Consider the following 22,170-nt stretch of genomic DNA (forward strand, 5'->3'; position numbering starts at 1 on the left):
GGTTCCCCAAACATATGCAACAAATTCTACTGAGAAGTAGAGGGCTTGTTATATTTGGAAATTCTGTTTCCTATCCCAAATCTATTTATCAGCATCTCATGAAAAATAGTTCATGAATCTATTTTTGATAAGCCACTCAGATAATTTTTATCCTTAATAATGTGTGAGAACCCAGGATTAAAGGTGATAGACCAGTGAATCCTAACCTTTTCAACACTGGTGATCTCTATGCTTTGCAGTATACTGGGAAAATCTATTCAGTGACTGTCAACTTCTTCCAAAGAAAGTCATCCAAGGGACATGAGTGAAAGCCTGAACTACCTCCCAATGTCCCCAGAGTTCTGGGATCCTAGCCATAGATAGCAGGCAGCACACTTGGAGCCTAAGAGAAATATTCACAGACTTCTCTTCCCTTTTTCCTTCTCTCTCCCCCTATTCCCCTGCTTCTCTTATGTTTTCCTTCCTTGCTTTACTCTTTTCCATTTTCTCAATGCCTTCACTAATTTTGTCAGAGGAACTGGGGGGAGGAGGGTATCCAGAGGGCAAAGACAGCTTATCAAAACCCTCCCTTATTCCACCTAGCTCAGTCTCACTGAACATCCTTACAACAGGTATTTATAAAATAAAATGTCCTTTTGTTTTGTTTTGTTTTGTTTTGTTTTGTTTTGTTTTTTTGGTATTGTCACAGGCAAAGAAGAAAAGAACCAGTGTCACTAGCCATCTGTCCCTGGCCGGTCTCCCATCTTTGGTTCCAGTCATGCATCTCCTAGATGTGTGTGACTGAGGATGGATATAAGTATCATACAATCTTTATCTTGACTTTACTTCCTAGCTCCCATTTCCAGATTCTTCTTCCAGGGAGGGTTTTAAGAAGTAGGATCAGAAATCAAAACACCATCTGAACAAGCAAGAAGTGCACTTGCTTTTTGGGAGCAGTCACTGGAGCTCAGCCCAATGCTCATCCTGTTCATCACAGTTCCTGAGCTACCAACTGGCCTGTCTTTTCTTGGCCTGTCACATCATAAGTCAGGACTTATCTCTTCTTGGATTCATTACCTCAAGAACCACCCTCTCCCACCTCCCAGCAGAGCTAGAGAAATGAGGAGATAGAATGCTTAAACCTTATTGATTCAATTTAAAGATAGGAAAAATGAAACTATTTCTATACCCATATCTCAGTAAAATTTTATTTAAAAGTTAATTATGGTCTAAGCCAGAAGGTGGCAAATATGATTCATGGGCCAAATCTGACCTGCTGCTAGTTTTTGTAAATAAGAGTTTACTGGAACACAGCCACAGCCATTTGTTTATATATTATTTATCTACTTTCACACTACAACAGAATTGAGGAATTATGACAGAAATTGTAAACAGTTGAGAAGCTACAGAAATCCTTGACTTTACCTTTTGGACTGTAATGCCTAAAGTATTTACCATCTGCTTCTTTAGTGCACAGTTTGCTAATCCCTGGTCTACATCAAAACATTCATACTTTATTTGTCCAATTTCTATAAGCAAAATACTCATAAATTAAATTCCATAGAAAGATTTCCCATAGCAATAGAAAATCTTAATAGACCAATTACTAGTAAGGAGATTAAATCAGTAATCCACAATTTCCTAACAAAGAAAAACCCAGGACCAGATGGCTTCACTCGTAAATTTTACCAAACATTTAAAGGAGAATTGATACCAATCCTTCTCAAATTCTTTCAAAAAAAAATCAAAGAGAAGGAATGCTCCTCAACTCATTTTACAATGCCAACATTATCCTCATACCAAAACCATAAAAGGACACTACTAGAAAGGTAACTATAGGTCAATGTCTGGATGAATAGAGATGCCAAAATTCTCACTAAAATACTAGCTGACTGAATCAGCAGCATATTAATAGTATGATTCAATGTGATTAAGTAGTATTTATCCATGGGATGCAAGGATGATTCAACATGTGTAAACCAATCAATGTGATTCACCGCATTAACAGAATGAAAGGAATCATGATCACCTCAATAGATAAGAGAAAAGGCATTTGACAGAATTCAGCATTCATTTATGATAAAAACTCAACAAATTAACCATTGAAGGAACATATCTCAACATAATAAATGTCATATAGGACAAGCTCACAGCTAACATCATAATTAATGATAAAAGGTTGAAAATTTTCCTCTAAGATCAGGAACAAGGCCAGGATTCCCACTCTCACTATTGCTATTCAACATGGTACTGAGAAATCCTAATGTAAAAAATAAATAAATAAAGGCAAAAAAAGATATCAGAATTAGAAAGGAAGAAGTAAAATTGTCTCTTTTTGCAAATGACATCATTTTGTATGTAGAAAATCTTAATCAAAAAATGTTCTTTCTAATCAACAAATTCAGTAAAGTTGTAGGATACAAAAGTAAGTAGCATTTCCCTAAACTAATAATAAATTTTCTGGAAAATAAATAAATAAATCCCATTTGCAATAGCATCAAAAACAATACAATAGTTAGGAATAAAGTTAACCAAGGAGTTGAAAGACCTATACACTGAAAACTACAAAACATTGGTGAAAGAAATCAAAAACATACAAATGGAAAGGTATCTTGTGTTCATGGGTTGGAAGAACTAACATTGTTAAAATGCCAATACTACAAAAAGTCATTTATAGATTCAATATAATTCTTAAGAATATTCCAGTAGCATTTTTTTACAGAAGTAGAAAAAAACACTCCTAAAATTTATATGCTAAAATAAGACCCTAAACAGCCAAAGAAATCCTGAGAAAACAAAGCAAGAGCATCACACTTCCTGATTTCACTCTGCACTATAAAGCTATAATAATCAAAACAGACAGAATGATGGAATAGAATTGAGAACTCAGAAGACCAAAGCATATACAGTCAACTAATATTTAACAAGGGAGCCAAGAATACTCAATGGAGAAAAGACAGTGTCTTCAATAAATGGTGCTGGGATAACTGAACACTCACATGTAAAAGAATGAAACTGGATCCTTATATTACACCACTGGTACAAAGTAACTCGAAGTTACTTAACCATCAAAAAAAAAAAAATGAAACCTTGCCTTTAGCAATGACATGAATAGAGGTAGAGATTAGAATGCTTACTGAATAAGTGAGTCAAAGAAAGAAAAATACTAAGTGATTTCACTGAGATGTGGGATTTAGAAAACAAAACAAATGAGCAAAGAGAAGAAAAGAAAGAAGAAAGAAGAAAGAAAGAAAGAAAGAAAGAAAGAAAGAAAGAAAGAAAAAGAAAGAAAGAAAGAAGAAAGAAAGAAAGAAAGAAAGGAAGAAGAAAGAAAGAAAAAAAAGAAAAGAAAGAAAAGAAAAGAAAAAAGAAAAGAAAAGCAAAAGGAAAAGAAAAGAAAAAAGAAAGGTAAAACAAATTAACTATAGAGAACAAACTGATGGTTACCAGAGGGGAGGTGGATGGGAGGAATGGATGAAATAGGTGATGTAGACTAAGGAGTGCCCTTTTGGTGAGCACCAGGTGTTGTATGGAAGTGTTGAATCACTATATTATACACCTGAAATTAATATTATATGTATGGTAGCTAACTGGAATTTAAATAAAAACTTTTAAAAAACGATATAAATTAAAGACTTAAATGTCATATCTGAAACCATGAATCTCCTAGAAGAAAACATACGATAAACTCCTTGAATAAGTCTTGGAAATGATCTTTGGATATGACACCTAAAGCACAAAATAATAAGTAAACAAATGGGACTACATCAAACTAAAAGGTTTTTATATAGCAAAACAATCTATCAACAAAGTGAAAAGACAACCTATGGAGTGGGAAAAAATATTTTCAAACCATATATATGATAAAGGGTTAATATCCAAAATATGTAAAAAAATTCTACAACTCAGCAGGAAAAAAAATAATAACCCAGTTAAAAATGGAAGAAGGACTGAACATTTTTTTCTAAAGAAGATATATGAAAGGCCAACAGGTACATGAAAAGATGCTCAACATAACTAATTATTAGGGAAATGCAAATTAAAACCACAATAAGGTATCACCGCACACCTATTAGAAGGGACATCATCAAAAAGACAATAGGTAAGTGCTGGCGTGGATGTGGAGCAAAGGGACCCCTGCTCACTGCTGTTGGGATTGTAAATTGGTACATCCACTATGAAAATCAGTATGGAGGAACTTCAAGATATTAAAAATGAAACTATCATATGACTTAAGAATTCCACTTTGGGAATATATCCTAAGGAAGCAAAAACATATCTGCATCTTCGTGGTCTCAGGAGCATTATTTACAATAGCCAAGACATGAAAACAATCTAAGTGTCCATGAATGGATGAATGGCTAATGAAGTTGTGAGCCATTAATATTATTCAGCCATAAAAAATAAAGAAATCCTACCTGTTTGCAACAACACAAATAAATCTTGAAGGCTTTATACTAAGTGAAATAAGTCAGACAGAGAAAGACAAATATGATATGAATATCTTGCTTGTGAAATATAAACAAAATAAAACAAAAAGCAAACTCAGAAAAGGAGATCAGACTTATGGTTACCAGAGGTGGAGAGTGGGGGTAGGAGGAATAGGAGAAAAGTGGTCAAAAGCTACAAACTTCCAGTTATAAGATAAGTAAGTATGGGGCTGTAAAGTACAGCATAGGAATGCAGTCAATAATATTGTAATAAATTTGTAAGGTGACAGATGGCAACTACACCTTTTGGGGTGATCATTTTGTAATGTATATGAATGTCAAATCACTCTGTTATATACTTGAAACTAATATAATATTTCATGTCAACTATGCTTCAGTTAAAAAAAGGAAAGATAAATCAGTAACAGGATGTACCGTACTATGTGATGACTATAGCTAACACTGCTCTATGATGTGTAGGAAAGTGGTTAAGAAAGTAAATCGTAAGGAGCACATGGGTGGCTCAGTGGTTGAGTGTCTGCCTTTAGCTCAGAGTGTGATCCCGGGGTCCTGGGATCAAGACCCACATCAGGCTCCCTGCAGGGAGCCTGCTTCTTCCTCTACCTATGTCTCTGCCTCTCTCTTTCTGTGTCTCTCATGAATAAATAAATAAAATCTTTAAAAAAATATATAAATCCTAAGAGATCACATCACAAGGAATTTGTTTTTCTTCTTTCTTTTTTTAATTGTATCTATATGATATGATAGCTGAACCTATTGTGGGAGTCATTTCACAACATATGTAAATGAAATCTTAGTGATGTACATCTTAAGCTTTATACAGTGAAATCTGTTAATTATTTCTCAATAAAACTGTGAAAAAAAGATTTCCCATACACATGTTAAAACATACTATATTGTTTTCTCCCAAAGCAGCATAAGATAAATATGTGGGAATAACTGCTTTAATCCCAATAACCAGAACAGCATCTATCATAGTGGAGATTCAATAAATGCTTGGTTAAAGAAATAAATCTTTAAAAATATATGTACATTCTACACTGTATTTATGACCTTTATTTATTTTAGAATAAATTCCTTTTTCCTAAATCTTTGGGTAAAACAAATGTTCCGGGGAGAATGCACAATGAGATTTATAGTACTGTTTCAAAGCCCCAGATGAGAGAAGCTCATTAGTTTGCCCTACAGGGTTCTACAGGTTTTAAGAGAACAAAGCACCCTGCTCACCCTCCCTCAAAAAGTGTGTGTTAAAAATGTTCTACAGATTATATATATATATATATATATATATATACTCTGAAAGAATTTCAAACATCTATAATAATAGCATTTACTAACCTGTATCCAAGCATATTTTAAATCCTCAACACATTGATGTTTATGAATCGTCCATGTCTCCTACAGCAAGCAGCTCAGCAAGTGGAAGAATTTGCAATACTCAGAGCTAGCTCTCTTCCACAACACCAATCCTGTTTTGTGCAGTTCATACAGATCTGTATCATATTCCCCTAAGGAATAAGGGTCAGGACAGATCATCCAAGCTAGCTACATAAAAGAGAAGGGAATAAGAGGAAAGCCTAACCTGAGAAAAAATTCAGACCATGAAAATAATCAAGGAGTTAAGAAGCAAGCACACATCATATACTTCTCCCATAATCACTTTTTTTCCAGCTTCTGTGCAGATACAGACCAAGGAAGGTGACCATTCACCATCTAGCCACACAGTAAATCTGCCCCACAGCAAAACGCTCAAGAAACATAATTTCCCTTTCTCTTCCTTTTCTTCATTTGCTTTGTGCTTTTTAAATTTTCTTTTATTTTTTAAAATTTTATTTAAATTCAATTTCCCAACACAAAATATGACACCCAGTGCTCATCCCATCAAATGCCCTCTTTAAGGGAGGTCACCCAGTTACTCCATCCCCCCATCCACCTCCCCTTCCACAACCCCTTGTTTCCCAAAATTAGGAGTCTCTCATGGTTTGTCTTCCTCTCTTCATTTTTCCCCATTCAGTTTCCCTCCTTTCTCTTATAATCCCTTTCACTATTTCTTATATTCCACATATGAGTGAAGTCATATGATAGTTGTCTTTCTCCGACTGACTTTTTTCACTCAACATAATATCTTCCAGTTCTATCCACATCAATGTAAATGGTGGGTATTCATCCTTCCTGATGGCTGAGTAATATTCCATTGTACATATATACCACTTCTTTATCCATTTATCTGTTGAACGACATCATGGCTCCTTCCACAGTTAGGCTATTGTGGACATTGCTGCTATGAACACTGGGGTGCAGATGTCCCATTGTTTCACTACATCTGTATCTTTGGGGTGAATACCCAGTAGTGCAATTACTGGGTTGTATAGTAGCCCTGTTTTTAAGTTTTTGAGGAACCTCCACACTTTGGCCGCACCAGCTTGCATTCCCAACAGTGCCAGAGGGCTCCCCTTTCTCCACATCCTCACCAACATTTGTTGTTTCTTGTCTTGTTAATTTTAGCCATTCTTACTGGAGTAAAATGGTGCTTTATGGTCATTTTGATTTGTATTTCCTTGATGGCAAGTGATGTGGAGCATTTTGCTTTGTGCTTTTAATTTCAGGATTCTTATTCCCATTTATTTTGCTAATAAAAAGAGCAAACCAACATTTTCTATGGTTGGAAAAGGACCCCCTTTCCATGTCAAATATGCAAAAAAAAAATCCTTTGTGGCTAAACTATCCAATGTTGATCTCACGAGACAGAACAGGGCTCTAGAATCTGTCTGCTTCTGTTGCAGTCCAGCTGCATCATTTCCACACTGGGCAACCTTGAACAAGTTGTTTAACCTCTCTGTGCTTCATGTTCCTCTTCTCTAAAGCTGGAATAATATCTTATAGGCTTGTTGATACAAGGCAATTATGTGTAAAATATAATTATGTGTATGAAACTCTGGAAATTGTGCTTGGTATATAGTGAGCACTCTTTTATTATGAGGTGGTATTATTACTAGTGTTAATGAGATTCAAGGTTTTAGCCTGAGACCCTCCAATGGCTGGTTCTTGTTCCCTTCTCCTGCCTCCTACCTATGCTTCATCACACTGCCTATCTCTCTGCTCCGGGGAAGCCACACTACTTTTTATCCCAAATTATATTATCTCTGTATTCCTTATCTGTGTTCATACTGCACAGCCCCATCACCATTCAACATTCACTTTACACTATCAAGCTTCAGCCAAGTAAAATTGAATACTGTTACATTTGTGCCCCTAGCCAGACATTTAGTACAGATTTCTTCATTTCTCTTTCTTCCCTTCCTCCTCTTGACTATGAACTCGTCAAGGACAGGATAGTATTCCGGCCACCCTTTTAGCCATAGCACCTGGCAGCTGCTATATAGAACACATTTTTTAAAATGTATGTTGCATTAAAGAAGGCTTAAGGACCTAGTCTAGTAATTCTGAAGTCATAAAATTCTGTTTAAAGTATAGTCACAGGAATTGGCTCAGTGACCTCCTCTGGCAGCAAATCTCACTTATTACTATAAACTGCATGAAGGGATTGTCTTTATTTGTTCAAAATTCAATGTCCTTTCACCACATTTGGTGAATTGAATTAAGGAACTTACTCTTATTAATGAAATTCAATTTTGGATATATCTGCAATGTTTCGAACAACATCATTCAGAGTCCCCGAGAGTTTTTCTTCTTTCTAAGACAAGTAATGTTCCATTTGTCTATTTCCCTATTATTTCATTTATAAGAACAATATAGTGCTTTTCTTAGTCATTTATACTGTCTTGAATCAATTGGTTCAGCATATCTTTTTCATTATATAAAACAAACGTCTCCATATTTTCACCTTTTGGTAAATTTAACCCAAATTGACATTTATCTTACATAAATATCTATATAATTTTTATTTTTCAAATTAACCCTTTGCTAAAGAAAAAAAAATATAGCCTACCCTATAATAATGACTCAAAAATGCACTTGTGTTGGTGAAATGGTAAAATAAATGAGTAGGATTTTATACTTTATTCAGATACACTCCAAATCCAAACGTTTCTCTCACCTTTAGATTGGCTACTGCTTCTGGGCTTGCCTCTCTACTAAATGTTTTACAGAACATCTGAAATGAGTTTTAAAATTTTAATCAGATCATACTAGTCCACTGGTCAGATGAACTTTCCTGTCTCCCCTGTACCATGAATAAAGTCTGGACTCCTTACAATAGCCTTTGAGGCCCAACCTCATCTACCTGTCTATCAATCCTAACCCCCTGACCAACCCCCAATTTGACACTACTGTGCCCTGGATTACTATACCACGGGCACACTGGGATTTTTTTCTTTTCCTCCTTGAATATGTTGTGCTTATTCTTTGCCTGACCCTTTGTAGCTAGTGTCCCTTCTCGTATTGCTCAGTCCTGAAGGTGAGGCTGAGACCTTTCCATCCCTCAGATGTGACCTCCTTCATGAGGCTTACCCTCCCTGACCGCCTCTGCTCAGGATGACAACTTGGTCCCATTGCTGTGAGCCACTCCGCAGCTGACATCCCTCAGCTTCTAGCTTTGTGTGCTGAACGGCTCTGTGAATTCAATCCACCCTGGATCTTGGCGACCAAGTCCATCAGTCTCTGCTGTTCCAGTCATTGCTGTTTCCCTCTTCCGACACCTGGTTAAAGCAGAAAGCCTCACAAACCCCTATATCTGAGTCATTTTGCTCCCCATAGGCCCATTTTTTTTTTCTCTCCACTCATCATCCATGTCGCAGATAACCTAGGGAGAGTTGGGTTCATAAGCTGGACCTGTTCCGGGTGTGAGACCCTCGTGACACTACTGGTTTACCACATGTTAGCATGGGATTACTCAGCACAGTAATCTCTTCCCAAAAGCAAAAGCAGAAACCCTGAGCCTTCCCTCAAGTAGGAGTTCTGAAAATTGTCCCCCCTAAAGGTTTGGCCTCAAGAAGCTGGGGGGAGAAAACCCACTTTCCCCTCCCAGGGAGCTCTCCTTTCTGTCCACCTCTTGGGCCACTGTCACAGGAATAGACAAATCAGGCTTCTTCCCATTGCCATTTCTACATGATTTCCAACTCCTTTATATAAAATTATATGCAAACGTAGTCATTTATGCTTACTGACAAACATCAAGATGAAAAGTAAAAAAAAGCAAAAAATAAATGAATCATTTTCATGTTTCATCCTTAAGTTATAGAACCTCTGGATCTGGGCATGAGCTCACATAATAGACTAATCCACGAAGTTTAGTCTTATATATATATATAAAAGGGAACTAGAGGAATTTAGAAATACTCCCTTTGTTTGGACGTTTGGGTGGTTCAGTCAGTAAAGTGCCCAAGTCTTGGTTTTGACTCGGGTCATGACCTCCAGGTTGTGGGATGGAGCCCTGTCTAAGGGCTTTGCGCTCAGCATAGAGTCTGCTAGAGATTCTTTCCCCCATCTCTACCTTCCCTCTCTGCTCTTCCCTCTGTTCTCTCTGTCTCTTTAAATAAAATCTAAGAAAAAAAATAGAAATTCTTTCTTTCTCAAATTGCCTGACTTCATCCATATGTCAAAATAATCCTTTAAATGACAAAAACTGAGGATCTTGTCCCACCTTCACCCTACATCAGGCAGATGCTTTGACTGCCCTAGAAGGAAAGACAGGTATATAGGAAAGCAAGAAAGAGAAATGCATATCAATGTGACTGGTTTAGACAGAAATGTAGAGAATGGAAAAGAATAATTATTTCCCTACATGTAATACATAAAAAAGATAAAGATAATTTTATTTAGATAAAATTTTATCAACAAAAATAATAACTCCACAACTTTATTCAGCACATTAAATCATAGCCATAATTTGGGAAATACACACATGCATACACAAATCTGAGTTGCCAATTAGATAAGAGAACTCAGGCTACTTATTGGCTCTCGTTATTGCTCTCATTCTAGGTAGGATTTTAATTTTTTTTTTCTGATTTTCCAGCAAGGATCATTTTGAAAGCATCAAATAAGATTTGGTTGGTAAAAACAAAGCAAGAATGGCATTTGATGCTGAGGCAGAAAATCATCATAGTATCATAAGACTGGAACCAGTTGAGATAGGTATAAATGCCCTTTCTCTAGTTTTCTTAATTTATTAAATATGTTGATCTTTTATGTCAAGATTCATAAATAACACATTACATATGTTACATGCAATAATTGTGTTTGTGGTTTTGCTCATTTAACAATTTTAAGTATAAGATATATACGATTTCAACACAGAAACTTGATCCACCCTACAAAGCATTTCATTAATATTTTTCAAATTGATATCAAATAGTATTTAAAGTAGATGTCTAGGCAGAATTATCTTTTAAACAGTGTCCAGGAAAACCATGTGCAAGTGAAGACTTTTTCGAGTACACACTTTTAAATTAGGGCTGGATTTGACTCCAGCTATACCTTCCAGCTTCTTATATGAATGATTTGTTTGAACTATCGAAACCCCATAAAATGAGGATAATAAAACCCACTTTAAAATATTGGTTAAATGTCAATAGAAAACACCTAAAAACCTTCAACAGCTATTACAAAATATAGGCAATCTATTCATCTGCATTTTATGTCTTTGAAAGAGAAAAGATTTAAAGACAAGACAGAAATGCCAGATCTGTACTCCATATTTTGATTATTTTTAATGTATTTGAATCCAATATTAAAGTGTAAATAGGGAGAGAGTAATACCACATTGGGGGGGAATTATTTTTTTATTAAACATAAGCCAAAGATATATGTGTGTGTGTGCGTGTATATATATATATATATATCCAGAAAGAAATCTGACTGAATTTTGCTTTAAAATCCACTTATTTCAGGAAGAAGAAATGGGTTAGGAGTTTGGGGAACATTAGAGGGGAATGTGATAGGCTTGTGTGTGTATGTGCATGTGCCCCCCAGTCCATGCATGCACACGTGTGTGTGCATGTGTGGATGTGTGTTTACGTGTACTGAGTGCGGAATTCCTAACCTCCACTTAGAAACCTCTAAGTTTAAGAGGCTTGTGTTCTACAGTAAAAAAGATGTTTTTGACAAGGAATACATTCCTGTTACATAGCTTGTGAAGGCATTATCTTAAAGAGAAAACTAAATCTGTTCTTTAATTTACTTTGAGTAAATTATTCCATAGTTCCACTATATTTGTTCTCAGTTAGGATAATGTCAGTGGGTCAGCTTCCCACTTTGTATTCAATGGAGTCTTCATTTATTATAGAATAAATAATTCAGTAAGACTTGAAAGCACTCACCTGCATTTTATAGTCACTCATGTTTTTGGGCAAGCATCTTAGTCCACTTGAGCTGCTGTAACAAGGTGTCACAGTTTAGGTAGCTGATAAACAACAGAAATTTCTTTTCCACAATTCTAGAGGCAGGGAAGTCCAGAACTGTGGTCCTGGTGGCTTGGGCGTTTGGAGTGGGCTTCCTGATTCATAGACGTTTATCTTTTCACTGTGTCTTCACATGGTGAAGAGGGTAAGGACACTATCTGGATCCTCTTCATAAAGGCACTGATGCTATTTATCTCCCAATCTTGGGCACTAGGATTTCAACATTTGGGGATGCCTGGCTGGCTCAATTAGTAGAGCATGTGACTCTTGATTTCAGGGTTGTGAGTTTGAGTCCCACGTTGGGCGTGAAGCCTACCTAAAATTAAAAAAAAAAAAAAGATTTCAACATATGAATTTGGGGAGGATAAAAAAAATTCAGACCATAGCAGCTGGCATACAACAACATGAAAATTAAAGGTATTTGGACAAATCATCTAATTATTTGGTCTTTAGTTTGTTAAGCATCCAGATAATTCAGTTAACCTCTTGTTTTGCATTTTGGTTTTGGTTTTGTCTACATGTAAAATTTATTCTGTAGGTGGAAAAAAAATAGATACCGTAAAGTATACTTGGTTAATAATATATGTTATTTCCTTAGAGTTTCAACTAGAGCATTAATTCTTTCTAATAATATTTCTTTTATGGGGCACCTGGTAGCTCAGTCTGTTAAGCATCTAACTCTTGATTTCAGTTCAGGTCATGATCTCAGGATTGAGAGATAGATCCCCCAGTCGGGCTCATTCTGCAGGGAGTCTGCTCATCCCTCTCCCTCCTCCTCCGTCCCTTCCCTGCAACCACCCTCCCCAACACTCACACTCAACACACTATCTCTCTAAAATAAATATTAAATAAATAATAAAATAATGAAATATTTTTAAAATAATATTTCCTGTATATATTCAAATAACTTAATAACTCATTAGCATTTTTCTAAAACTTAAATGAAATAATATATTTATACAAAGGATACAATAATATATAGAGAAGAGTCTATGTTTGAGAGATATATGATTTTTAGTTTTCTTTTGGTTATTTAGCTGCATATGTAGTATAACCAGTACATTTAACTAACATACTTTTTCTTTCTTTTTTTCCCAACAGGCTTAGAATGCGATAATTCAAGAATTTTATAATACAGTGGAATAGCTTAACAACTGCTTATGTGCTTCCCATGATATGTTCTCTATATTGTAAGTATATATTTACTTCAATGCTGGCTTGAGTGTGAGAGAAATGTGTTCAATTAGAACTTATAGGTAACCTAGATTGTTTTAGAATTATTGTAAGCTGAAATTCATCCAAAGTATAGAAAAGTTGTAGAAGTTTATCTTCTAGGAAGAGATATTCTGTAAATTTAGATTTAATGTATCAATGTTAAAACTTAATATAATTGTCTGTTGTAATAGAATAATATGCTTTGAGGGTTAGTTATATTTTTAATAAGTCTTTTATCTAATATCCTTAATATTTCTATACTATTCTTTAGTTTTATGTAATTTTTAAAAATATATTGGACCTGCAAAATTTTATGCTAAAATATTAGAATCTTGAAATTATCTTTTTAAAAATATAATATATAATTTCAAGGTCTGGACAATTTATTTCTATGTTAGTTATGTTTTCAAAAATTATTTTAGTCTTGGCAAGATAATACCTACACCATTAAATCATCTGTGTGTGTATGCGTGTGTGTGTGTGTGTGTGTGTGTGTGTGTGTGTCTAGTTTCTTTAATAAGTTACATAAAAAGAAGAAGAAAGCTAGTCTTTGCTTGGTAAGTGAAACTCTTACTATTAATTTCACATTGCCAGAAAGCAAGGAAGGGAATGAAAGGCTGGTATACTATGTTGTTAAGTACTAAGCTGAAAGTACTACCTCACAGCAGTGAGAAGGAAAGGAGGTAGCCCAACACCTTTTCTTCAGGAAAATAAGGCATGAGCTAGAGCCCTTCAGTAATAAGAAATGTCCCCCAAATTTATGACATGGTTAGGCCATCAGAAGATGCTGTTCCTTAACAATACTTGATAAGGCCAGATCTGCAATACTCACCCCAAACCTTGCACGCCATTCTTCTGTCCCTTTCCTTACAGGGGCCCTGAGTATCTAACATTTACCACCAGTAATTTGGAGCTTAGTGAGCCTTGATCTTTCTCTACAAAGGAAGGGGAATGAGGTATGACTGGTTATACTATGGAAGCTGGAGTGATGGTGGGTAGGTTTTTAGCATGCCATTTCAGAACACTGAATGCTTTTTGACACAATATATAACTTAATGCACAATATATGGTTCTAAAGTAGTGCCATCTAAAAAAATATAATATGAGCCAAATATGCAATTTAAATTTTTCTTGTGGCCACATTTTTTTTAAAAGCAGAAAGAAGCAGGTAAAATGGTGTTTAATAACATATTCTATTAACCCTATGTACTCAAAATACAGTCATTAACATGTGATTGATATAAAAAATAGACACCTTTTATGTCCTATTTTTTCATACTCAGTCTTTGAAATCCTTTGTGTACTTATAGCACATATCAATTAGGATACCACATTTTTATTGGATATTCTTGATCTGTATTTAGGTCTCATAAAATTTACAGTTGAAAAAAAGTAGATTCACAAAGCCAAGTTGTCCCACATATACTTAAGGATTCCAGTAACTAAATTGAGTATCAGTTTTTAAATTTAAATTAACCAAAATTAAAAGTGATTAAGTCACACTCACCACATTTCAAGTACTCAACAGTTCCATATGGCTAATACCTACCACATTGAACAACTCTTTTCCAGAGATATGTTAACATAAAGCCATAGTTCTGCCTAACGAATTTTATAGGTGATCTTAGAACACATCAATTGAGCCTGTAACTTTAAAATATTAATAAGAAAAAAATGTCAAATTCTACACTTCTGACTTAAAAATGAAATTTTAACCACTCTCATCTTATCCAGGAGAAGTTATATATAAGAAAATATACAAGATCTACACCTTAAGGCTATAATGTACATTTGAATTTGTTTTAAATCGGCTTCAGTGTAAACACTCTATTGTAACTAAAGGAATTAGCTGATCACAGTCCTTCTAATTACAATGAGTGATTCAGAAGCAAAAAGTAAAATAAAAATTTTAAGAATGTCTCTGTCAAATATATTCATTAAAATATATTTCATTTCAAAATGAAAATATAAGCTTCAGACTTATAAATCACATATCTGATAAAGGCTTTGTATTCAGAAATTATAAAGAAGTCTTAAGACTTAAAAAAAATTAAAAATGGATAAAAGATCTTAATTTCAGTAAGAAGATGTATTGATGGCAATAAGTATATGGGAAGATGTTCAACATTATTAGTTATTAGAGAGATGCAAATTGAAATCACAATTAGATACCTCTAGACACATATTAAAATTGATAAAAATTTTTAAAAATCTGACAATACTAAATGCTGGTGAGCATGCAGAACCATAGGGATTTTTATTCATTGCTGATAGGAATTCAAAATGGTACTAACATTTTGGAAAATTGTGTTCCATTTTTTTTCTTAAATTAAAAACACTTAACGATATGATCCAGCAATCCTATTCCTATATTACCCAAGTGAATTTAAAATTTATTTTTACACAGAATTCTATATGTGAGTATTTATAGCAATTTTATCTGTAATTGCTAAGACATCAAAATAACCTAAATGTTATTCAGTTGGTGAATGAACGAGGAAACTATAGTAATAACTATACAATGAAATATTACTGAACTATAAAAAAGAATTGTCAATTTTTTTTAAAGATTTTATTTATTTATTAGTGAGAGACACACACACACACACACAGAGAGAGGCAGAGACAGAGGCAGAGGGAGAAGCAGGTTCCATGCAGGGAACCTGATGTGGGACTTGATCCCATGACTCAGGATCACGCCCTGGGCCAAAGGCAGACGCTCAACCACTGAGCCACCCAGGTGTCCCAAGAATTGTCAATTTATGCAACATCATGGATGAAGATTAAATGTATCTTGCTAAGTGAAACATGAAAGACCCAAATGACTGAATATTCTATGATTCCATATATTTTAAATGCTAGAAAAAGCAAAATAAAGAAACTACAAACAAATCAGTGGAGAGATATTGGGAGATATAAGAGAGTTGACTATAAAGTGATAGTGTGAGGAAGTTTCAGGGATGATAGAACTGTTCTACATGGTACTGCAATTCTGGATAGATGACTATGTATTCATTAAGACCTATAGAACTATATAACACAAAGTGAGCTATATAGTATGCAAATTAAAAATAAGAAAACAATTGGATATTGAAATACCAAGATGGAATAAAGACTGTGACAAATCAATATAACCAAACTACAAATGTAAGACATAACCTCTTTCTCCATGGGGAAAAAAGGGGTCTAGCCTAAGTAACTTTGGGAAGCAGTCTTCCTAGAGGCACAAACTAAAATGAATAATGCTAAAGGGAAAATAATTGTACATAAACATTGTACACCCTTTGATAATTCTCCCCCTCGAGTACAGGTGAGTAACTATGTAACTACTTTGTATTTATATTAGGGTGGAGAAAATAAATGAATTGCTGATAATGAAAGCTAGGTTCTTCATTGTCAGTGAAAGAGGTTATAAATAATCAAAGGGAAATAGCTAAAATTAACCTGATCATGCTAGGCAGAGATATCAATATGAACTCATTTTTATTTTAGCATACCTACAAACAGTTAAAAAAATAAGTATGTATATGTGTGTATACATGTGTATACATACATACTATTTATCATCTCTACCTACGGAAAGGTCCCAGAAGTAGTAACACCACAGTAGCAGTGAGCACACCTCAAGTCCAGATTTTAGTTACTAAATACCATTCTCCAATTTAAGAAAAGAACTCAGGGGCCCTCCAGTGGCTCAGCAGGGAGTCTGCTTGTCCCTCTCCCTCTATCCCTTCCCCTGTACATGCTCTCTTGCTCTCTCTCTCAAACAAATAAGATCTTTTTAAAAAATAAGAAAGAAGCCCAGGCCATCAGGAAAAATGGCTGATTTGGGAGATACAGAAGGAAAAATGTAGCTAAGACTCAACTATCTTCTAGTACTAGAAAGTGAAAAAGTGGCAAAAAAAAGTGATTAGGGCATGTCAAAAGGATACAGGAGCTAACGAGAAACAGTTCCCAGTAACAAAAACTAAAACACTTTGTAAAATAAAATATTGATTGTATTAGGCTATAACCTAATGAATAAAATAAATACTGATGAATTCACATTGGTACAAATAAATGATTGACTAGAAAGATAAATGACAAAGGAGGGAAAAAAATCTTCATTATGGAAAAATTCCAAATAATATATGGAGATACTTCATCACATCCAAAGAAATGAAGCTTAATGCCTCTTCTTCTGAGTGTGAGCTAGACTTCCTGCCTGAGAGAGTATAGATATGTAGGGAAAAGTAATTTTTCCATGGAGAATGTGGCAGATATCATTCATTGAATGATCATGCTTAACATCTCCAAAATAGGTTTTGTTGACCCCCATGTACTCTGGTGTGATGTGATGAGTATATTTCATTTCTGTTATATTCTTTCCACAAACCCAGAGCTCCATTGTAATCTTGAAAAAAAATGAGACAAAGTCAAATTGATGTACTACAAAATACCAGTATTCTTCGAAAGTTTCAAGATTATGAAAGACTGAGAAACACAGCTAAAGGGGCAAGAGAGACATTATGACTTAATGCAATGTGGTACCCCGGATTTGATATTGAAACAGAAAAGAGGCATTTGTGGGAAAACTGGTGAAATCTGAATAAAATCTGCAGCCGAATTAATATTATTTTGCCAATGTTCTTAGCTTTGACAAATGTACCATGATTATTTTGATAGTGGAACAAGCTGGTAAAGGGAGTTCTCTGTATCTCTTGGCAACTTTTCTATAAATTGTTATATTATTTTTAGATATAGATAAGAATATTTATATTTATATATTTTTTATATTATAGATATATTTATATATTATTTATACTTATTTTACTTATAGATATATTATTAATATCTTTAAAAATGAATTCTAAGTTTTTAATACTTGGTCAGTGATAAATCTACTTGTCGAAAGATTCCTCTCATATGTAATCTAATCCTTTCTACCCCAGTGATAAACACATTTTGCCATTTTTATCTATCTACTCTAAGCTGTTAAGAACCTATGCTCTTTATTTGCCATAAAAACATTCTTTTATTACTAAAAAATTGAAAATTATAAGAGCTCTTCACATAGATTTGCATCTTTAACAATTCATATTACTTAAACCATCCAAAATTATGTTTTTTTTTTAATTTGTAATGCTCTAACTAAATTTAATTAAAATTACATTTTGCCATTTGGTTCCATATTATTTGGCAGTACAGCTTTGTTGGTCTCACAGGCACAGCAACTTGACAATCATTATGACTGGCTGTAGTTTTTATTACATAAATGGATATACATTCTGATATTTAAAAAATCAATAAATGGCCAAAATAACTGTAATGTCTTTTTAGATTGGGATACTTAAGGGCTTGTGTACCTTATCTAACACAATAATATTGCATTACAAGGCCAAAATCCCTTTGTTCTTTTTTTAGGAGTGCAAAGGTTTCTTGTACACATATGACATTTCAGCCTTATAGTGAGCATGCAAAGTAGGAAATTCAAATAAGATTCTTTAGCTGTAAACAAAAAAAAAGAAGAAGAAGAAGAAGAAGAAGAAGAAGAAGAAGAAGTTTCTGCTAGGTTAAGTGACTTGCCTAGAGGCAAGCAGCTTGTAAAGGGTTGAGCATCTCTGTAGAACACACCTTGCTTAACTCTTAATCCTTGACCTTTGTGCCACATAATGAAGTCCACACTACATGGAAATACTCTAATTTGTTAGCGTATATTCTTGTTTTCCTTAACTTTCAGACATAACCAAGCTCTTTCCCTTCATTTAAAAAAAAATTAACAAATTGTACACTACTAAAAGAAAAAGTATTATTCATATTTAAAGCAAAAATTTCACCTGAAATATCTATTTTCTGCTGAACTTCAAAATCCAATTGAGATTACTAGGTTGGAAATCACTATTGCTGATTTATTTATATTACACATAAGTATACTTTCACTTTAAGGAAATCTAATGAATGAGAACCCAAAAAAGTCACAAAATACATAAACTGAGAAGTTATTTTTTTATTATAAAATGATCCTTTCTCTCACAAAAGAATTTATCATGTCTTTTCTTACATAACAGTCTTCCTTGGTATAATGTTATTAGGTTTATACATAGTATTTCAGAAGAAATAAATTTTATAAAACAAAGCAGACCTAGCCTTGGACATTGTGATCCTTGCCTTTAGCATTTGCATCACTATGACTATATGCTGCAGTTTCTCTAAGAGTGATCTGATAATCCATAGGCAGTTTTAATATGGAATAAATTTATAGCATACTCTCAATTATCAATAAATCAAGCTTTCTCTCTATTGCTTTCCAATCACAATGCCAACTTCTTAGGGAACTTATTTTATTAGGTAATTTGAAAATACTTTATTAGGCTATTTGAAAAGCTCTTGGATAAGAGGATGACAAACAGTAAAAGAAGATACATTGATAGAAAAAAATTCCTATACTTTCAAATAATAGTATAGTAGGTAGAGAAGACATATGCAAAATCAAACTGATCCATCTTATGTGTAAATTTCATTTGACATCTGTTACAATACATAAATATACATTGAAAAGAAAATTCCAAATCTACCTCTACCATATCTGAATGCTTAGAGCTCTCACTATTTTCTTTCTTCTAATCTAAACCCCTTCTACCATAGTAAAAGCCTATTGTTTTTTGTTTTTGTTGTTGTTCAAGACGTTACTCATAAAAGTTATTCTTGTAAGACCACTCTCTTTGTATGAAGCCTTCTTATTGTACTGCTTGGTGAATAATGGGTGCTCAAAAGTATTTGCAATTGAATTTCTATTGAATTTCTAAACAAAATACCATTGAGCACATTTTTCAATTAAGGAAACTAGGCTTAAGATGTCAGGTAATTTCAGGAGTAATTGGGGTAGCATAAATGGAACCATAAGTGTGATTGGCTCCAGAATCCTGGTGTTGGTATTGACTATTACTTTTGCAGACACCTATATGATTATAGCAGATGTAGGTAGAGTATAGATAGATGAATTCATGGATGAATGGATGGATAGATGGAAAGACAGACAAAGTGTTCTGTTATGCCTCCCTGATATCTCCCATACCAGGGATAATATTTTATCCAGAAGTAGAAAATATGTTTAAAGGAATTAGAAAACAGCTAATGATAGAGAATTTCACAGAACTTGGATAATAATAATAACTTGGAGAAAACTGAGGAGAAAATACTTGTATGCTTTGTGTCCAGGAAAACTTACTGCTTTATTTTGGTTGCCCCAAAAAAGTCCATTTACCTTTACTTTGGTAGCATAGTCAAGTCAATGCCAATGGAAGACTGTACCTTTAATAACTGCTACTTTATATTCTTTTCTCATCCCTTTAATGATACATCTTTATTTTGAATATGCAGATATAAGCAGCTCTAAGACTATACTTCAAATTATATGCTCTGGGGAAAGAATTAGTAGACAAAGATGTCTGGAAAGTCTGAATTTATTATTGTCAAATTGGCCTTAAATTTTTATTTTTAGTGACTATGATTTCCCTGTAGCTACACTATAAACAGAAAACACTTCACAGTGAACCATCCCCTCTAGGAAAAAATACTGTGGTGTGAATATTTATGTTAGTAGGTACTTAGAATAAGTAGAAAGAGATAAACATACCCTAAACTTTTATTTAAAATCATGCATATTAGCCCTGTGAGATTTCTAGCTAGTCTTATAAAATAAATGTGACCATTCTATAGTATTTAAGTCTAATTTTAATTGTTTTCAACTATTTCTATTTTGGTTTTTCTTCCTTTTTAAGTGTATCTTCTTATCATAAAATTAATCTTTCCCTTCCTTTTTTTAATGTCTCATCATTTCTTTTAAATTCATATAATTTTTGACTTGAAACACAGTAGGATGTTAATTTAAAATTTGTGTCTTTAAATTGATGTCACTTACACCCTCAAAAATGAATATAATGATTCTCCACTCCTATGTTGGAATATAATAATATATCTCAAAATAAATTTCTGTGCTGCTAAAGGCATATGCTCCCTTGGTTTTATGAATGCACAATATCAAATCTTCATTATGTTCAAAGCAGAAGTTGATGATGGAGAGCTGTCTTCCATGACAAAGTGAGGGGAATTTATCAGTAAATCTTCAGGGAGGAGCGGATGAGTGATGTGTTAGGTGACTCAAAGAGTTTTAGGAGAGTGATGATCTGTGCTCAATATTAACTTGCATACTCTGCTATGGTAGAACACTTCTCCATCTAAAACTTCAGAAACACCTGCTAACTATGTCTCCACGAAGTGTCAGGAGCAAATTAAGAGACTGAGTTCCACATCCAGGTCAAAGTAGAGGGAAGGAAACATTTATGGTAAATAAGACATGAGTAGAATTTTTAAATTTCCAGGGTAGGAATTGAGAGCACTAAATAATCAGGAGTTGATAAGAACCTTGGAATTCTCAAGAATCTTTTGGGACATTGGAATTCCCATAAAATATGGAGAACTTCAATTATAGAGATTACAATTTATATCTAGTTTACTTTTGTAATTACATAAATATTAAAACAATATACAAAAGTAACCTAGATTACATAAATATTAAAACAATATTTTATTTATTTTTTTTTAATTTTATTTATTTATGATAGTCACACACACAGAGAGAGAGAGAGAGAGAGAGGCAGAGGGAGAAGCAGGCTCCATGCACCGGGAGCCTGACGTGGGATTCGATCCCGGGTCTCCAGGATCGTGCCCTGGGCCAAAGGCAGGCGCCAAACCGCTGCGCCACCCAGGGATCCCAAAACAATATTTTAAAAACTCAATAAAATGTATTTCACCCAGAGTCCAACCACCCATAGATATTTGTCCACATTTCCTTTTATTCTCAATTCATATATACACATAATTTTACATGGTATAATTATAATTTTGTGTTTTGATTTTGGGCTCAATCCCAAATCCTAAGCACTTTAACATACATAGTCATTATTTTATCCTTATAATCCTTATAATGACTATTTACTTATCTCTTTTCTTATCTTTGATATTTGAATGTTCATGGGTTTTAATATATACAAACAATGGTTTAGTATAGATTTTTAACAAATATTTTTGTCCTTATTTTGGATCATTTTCTCTTGTAGAGCAAGTAGATTCTGACTTAAGACTCAGTCTCTAGATATTCAGAGTATAACTAGGTATGTGGCTGC

At 34.0% G+C, this 22,170-nt stretch overlaps 1 protein-coding gene across 10 annotated transcripts in view; it reads left to right on the forward strand.

Moving 5' to 3' along the window:
* FUT9 (fucosyltransferase 9) overlaps positions 1-22,170 on the forward strand; it is a 203,790-nt gene that overhangs the window by 85,690 nt on the left and 95,930 nt on the right. For 7 of the 10 annotated variants that reach the window (XM_072737565.1, XM_072737618.1, XM_072737569.1 and 4 more), the window contains exon 2: positions 12,893-12,981. The gene's annotated coding sequence lies outside the window, so the exon portion shown is untranslated. Of the gene's footprint in view, positions 1-5,740; positions 10,527-12,892; positions 12,982-13,879; positions 13,963-22,170 lie in introns of those variants that run through there. The other 3 variants (XM_072737611.1, XM_072737579.1, XM_072737547.1) reach the window with 3 other exon arrangements.

This window comes from Vulpes vulpes, chromosome 1 (assembly GCF_048418805.1).
Source record: "Vulpes vulpes isolate BD-2025 chromosome 1, VulVul3, whole genome shotgun sequence".
NCBI classification, from domain to species: Eukaryota; Metazoa; Chordata; class Mammalia; order Carnivora; family Canidae; genus Vulpes; species Vulpes vulpes.